This window comes from Rattus norvegicus, unplaced genomic scaffold, assembly GCF_021556685.1.
Source record: "Rattus norvegicus strain SHRSP/BbbUtx unplaced genomic scaffold, alternate assembly SHRSP_T2T unassigned-0000206, whole genome shotgun sequence".
Classification (NCBI taxonomy): domain Eukaryota; kingdom Metazoa; phylum Chordata; class Mammalia; order Rodentia; family Muridae; genus Rattus; species Rattus norvegicus.
In genome coordinates this window covers 22,356-27,500 of record NW_028238923.1, presented here as the reverse complement: position 1 = coordinate 27,500, position 5,145 = coordinate 22,356, and the positions used below count along the sequence as shown (strand labels likewise).

The 5,145-nt window shown below is 47.1% G+C and overlaps 1 long non-coding RNA gene across 1 annotated transcript in view; it reads left to right on the top strand.

Annotated features, from left to right (window-relative positions):
- Window positions 1-583, top strand: part of LOC147997241 (uncharacterized) — an 18,296-nt gene extending 17,713 nt beyond the window's left edge. The window contains exon 3 of the long non-coding RNA XR_015648060.1: window positions 500-583. This is a non-coding gene — a long non-coding RNA (uncharacterized LOC147997241). The remainder of the gene's footprint in view (window positions 1-499) is intronic.
- The last annotated feature ends 4,562 nt before the right edge of the window (window positions 584-5,145 follow it).

Sequence of the window (5,145 nt, the reverse complement as noted above, 5' to 3'; positions counted from 1 at the left end):
GTCCTCCAATGATGGTTGTGCAGTGAAAGAAATGCGTGCCCGAGCTCGAGCTCGTGCGCAAACACACACACACACACACACACACACACACACACACACACACACACACACACACCACACGGGGGGGGCAATGGGGGGTGAGGAGGAGGAGGAGGAGGAGGAGGAGGAGGAGGAGGAGGAGGAGGAGGAGGAGGAGGAAAGCTTGGGTTGGGTGGTTTGAGGATTTGAAGGTTTAGCCCTGCAATGTTCCTTACAACTTAAAAACTTTGTGACACACAAAGCGATATTCATTTTCTCCTTCTACTTTTCACTCTGTAGACCAAGATGGCAGACTATATCAGCCTTTGTGGAATGTGACCTTGTATTGCTTTGCCCTACTCTGCTCTGCTCTGCTCTGCTCTGCTCAACTTAACAGACGTGTTTTTGCTTTTGTTTATGATTTTTGCTTGCTTGCTCGCTCGCTCCCATGACTTGACTGTGGTTTCCCTTTCTATTACAGCACGGTGACCAGACTGCCTTGGGGTAATCAGAAAGGAGGCCAGAAGCAGTCTTTTTTCTGACGCACTGAGACTACATACCAGCAGATTTGGAGGAAAAGATATCCCTCTCTCCCTCCCTCCCTCCCTCCCTCCCTCCCTCCCTCCCTCCCTCCCTCCCTCCCTCCTTGACCCATTTTCCCTCTTTCCCGATACACTCAATAAATTTAAAGTAAATCAATGAATCAAGTCTCTAGTAATTTATTTGTTGGGATTTATTTGTTGGAAATTATCCCTCCACACCTTCGCCCCTCCCCCCACCACTCGAGGATGTCTCCCTCGGGGGGGGGGGCGGGGGGGTTGGGTGGACTCGTGTAGGCATACCTCTCCTCCCTTGGCTTTCCGGTCCACTTCGCTCCAGCATACCTAACTCTTTGGAAATGGTAATAGAGTTCATGACACACCCTCACAGAGAGAGGAAGAGTCCGATCGTTCACTGATTCGCTCTCAGCCAGCCTCGCCCTGACAGCTCAGGCATGTCTAAATCCGAATGTGGGCAATATTTACATGACTTGACTTGGTGCTTCTAACTTTTTCTCTCTCTTTTTTTTTTTCTTCTTTAGTATTTTTTTCTTTACCCTACAAACAGCACACTGCAGCTGTCTTCGGACACACAGCAGATCGATCCCATAACAGAGGGTTGTGAGCCACCATGGGAATAGAACTCAGGACCTCTGGAAGAACACAGTCAGAACTCTTAACTGCTGACTCCATTATTTCCGATTAATGTTTAATGTTTATTTTATTTTATTTTATTTTATTTTATTTTATTTTCGGAGCTGGGGACCGAACCCAGGGCCTTGTGCTTCCTAGGCAAGCGCTCTACCACTGAGCTAAATCCCCAACCCCAATGTTTAATGTTTAAATAAATAAACCTTGTAAAGAAATTAAGCATCTTAAAACCATAGGCATGTGCATCCCCTCCTCATTCGTTCATTCCCTCGCTCATTCATTCATTCATTCAGACAGACAGACAGACAGACAGACAGACAGACAGACAGACAGACAGACAGCAACCAAAGTCTAGCCTTTAACAAAGCAAGAAAGCATACCCTGCGGGACGCACAGATGAATTCCTGAGGCTTACCCTGCAGAGCTTACATGAGGCTTAGTAAAGGACTGACCTGTCAACAGCTACCTACATACGTTGAAAAGTCTACCTGGTATTGACGGATGATGACAAACTGTATGTGTGATACAAAACTGTATGTGTGGTTCCCCTTATAACTCATCTCGAAGAGCCCAGCTGTTGGGGCTCGTTCTTTTGGGGGGAAATGGAGGCTTTTCATCTTTCCCAAAGCTCCTCCTAGATCCTTTCTGTCCATCTGTCCATCCGTCCGTCCGTCCGTCTGTCCGTCCGTCCGTCCATCAAATTCTACCCTAGGCCTGCCCTTAGGTTGGTGGTCGTCCATTGAGTGCTAGTGACTTCTGACTTGTCTCTGTCTTCCCCTCTGAGAACTGTATTTAGATCTGATGCAGGCACGCAGGCAGGCAGGCAGGCAGGCAGGCAGGCAGGCAGGCAGGCAGGCAGGCAGGCCCTCCCTCGTTTTGAAACAGACAGACAGACAGACAGACAGACCAAAGGGTCAATGACTGACTGCACTTAAAGGGGCTGTTGACTCCTCTTTGGAGTTACCGCTGTTTAAAACTTGCTTGATAAAATAAAGTCATCGAATCCAAACTACGCAAAGGGGACACTATAACAAATTACGACTGCTTGTGTATATAGAAAACAGGGTTTTTTCTTTCCCTTATTCCATTATGTATGTTTGCTTTTCTTCAAGAATAAAACCGGCTAGGTGGTGCCTCGGAGACTTTATTTTTTTTTCCCCCCAGGAGTCCCTTCGGGCCCTGCCAGCGGGAGCCTGGACCTCTGAGGCCAGAGAGGGTGTGCTGTATCCCCGGCTCGCTCCCTCCCTCCTGGGATCAATCTAAAAAATGGACAGTTTTGGACACAAGCTTAAGTAATGTTCAGCTCATTCATGCAAGAGAGGTGTAGGAAGGACAACACCCCCACCCCCACCCCCACCCCCACCCCTACCCCCACCCGACCAAATAATACCCTAACCAATAAAAACTAGCTCCTTACTCCTCCGCCTGAGGATTTCTGCGGTCTCATGGTTTGTTCTTGGTTGTTGTTGTTGTTGTTGTTGTTGTTTTGTTTTGTTTTGTTTTGTTTTGTGTTTTTCAGACTTTAAGACAAATGTAGGGGTTGGGGATTTAGCTCAGTGGTAGACCGCTTGCCTAGGAAGCACAAGGCCCCGGGTTCGGTCCTCAGCTCCGAAGAAAAAGGAAGAAAAAAACAAAAACAATAAGACAAATGCTTGTTGTGATTCTCATTTCATTTCAAGGCTGCTATTCTCTAAATCAGAAGGACTCCCTTACAATTCTTCATGGGTAAACTTGCTTTACATCCCTGACATCAACAACAAAAAGAATTCAGAAAGTGGTGATGGACCAATCTGTTTGGGTGTTTCTTGCCTGCTTGACCTTGACTCGCACAAGAGAGCATAGAGAATAAAATAAAGTAGGTGGATGGAGAGATGGCACCGTCGTTAAGAGCACTGATTGCTCTTACAGCGGTCCTGAGTTCAATACCCAGCCAACACATGGCGGCTTGCAACCATCTGTAATTGTCAATCATGCCCTCTTCTGGGGTGTCTGAAGACACCTACAGGGTACTCGAATAGACATAAAACAAACAAACAAACAAACAAACAAACAAATCTTTAACAATTAAAAACAAAAAGAATAAAATAAAGCGAAGGACCCGCCTTGGAGACCTGCCCGGTATTGCTCCAGAGTCTACTTTTTAAAACACAGAGATAGGGGTTGGGGTTTTAGCTCAGTGGTAGAGTCCTTGCCTAGCAAGCTCAAGGACCTGGGTTCAGTCCTCAGCTCTGGGGGAAGAAAAAAAATACACACACACACACACACACACACACACACACACACACACACACACACACATATAGATAGATAGATAGAGAGAGAGAGAGAGAGAGAGAGAGAGAGAGAGAGAGTTTGACAGCAATAAAAAACAAAACAAAACCACTTTAAAATACAGAGATGTAAGGATACTCAGAGGGCTCAGAGGAAGCAACCAAGTGTTTGTTATATGGGTGCCAACAATATGGTTCATCTCTTCTTCTCTTCCACGTGGCATGGTGGCCAAGGTGGTGGGGAAACCACACAGTGAAAGGAATTGAACTACAGCACACAAGCAAGTCTCCCTCCCAGACATGAATAAAACTGAAATTAGGCTAAATGTACAATGAAAGGAAGCCAGGTGTTCGTGCATGTCTTTATTTCCATCATTCAAGAGGCAGAGGTGTTTAGAACTGTGTCTCTGTGAGATAGAGGAAGGCAGGCAGGCAGGCAGGCAGGCAGGCAGGCAGGCAGGCAGGCAGGCAGGCAGGCCTGATCTAGGTACTGATTTCCAGGTCTATGTGCAGACACCCCTGACTCAAATAAAGGAGTGAAAAGGAAAAAAAAAATACAATTCACCTGGAAGGGTCAGCCAGCCATCAGATGCAGTGAACTAGAAAATTGGGATTCTCAACTGAGGCCTGTCCCTCCCTCCCTCCCTCCCTCCCTCCCTCCCTCCCTCCCTCCCTCCCTCCCTCCCTTCCTTCCTTCCTTCCTGGCTTACAGACAGCCAGGTCCAAGCCCAAAAGAGTCCAGCAAGGAGCTTAGAGACTATGAGAGAGTGCACAGGTGTTCTAGGGAGGAATCAGCTCACCACCCAGCATCCCCATTTGGGTTCTTGTGCAATCGACACAGGGAGATTGACAATCTGGAATTTAGTGAGAAATCAAACAAGGGACACAGAATGCAAAATATTTATTTACACAGCAAGTGGGTCAGTTGGATTAGCAAGCTAGGACACCCACCCCCGACCCCATCCCAGCCCCCTACCACTGCCGGGTCTCCCTTCCTTGTTATCCCTTTCTCATGCCTCCCTCAATATGGGCACACAGGACCAGGAACATGTTTCTCTCAAAAACGCGTTTTCTGCTGTGAACTCAGTCTGGCAGAGAGTGAGTGGGTGAAGGATCCCTAAAGACCAGAGGGTTTATTAGAGGAAGGCTACCTCACAGTGTTCTTCACACCAGGAACAACAACAACAACAACAACAACAACAACAACAACAACAACAGCAGCAGCAACAGCAACAGCAACAGCAACAGCAACAGCAACAGCAACAGCAACAGCAACAATGAATCAACAAATGGTGGACAGGAGATGAGCAGGGATGCTGGGGGGATGGGAGGGAGGGTAGGGCTGGTGAATCTGCACCTCCCTGAAGGTCTGCCTGTGAAATACTGGTTGATATATGCCTAGTTGAGGACAATATTCCCCTCTCCTGTGGTTTTCAATGGGAGATGACTTCATTGCCAGAGACTATGGAATTGTTTCCATTTTCCCCTTCAAGAACTGTGTTTAGATCTGTTACAGACAGGCTCTGGGTTTTGAAACAAACAAACAAACAAACACACACACACACACACACACACACACACACACACAACGAGAGAGAGAGAGAGAGAGAGAGAGAGAGAGAGAGAGAATAGAGAAAAACAGAGACAGACACAAGAGAATTTGATCT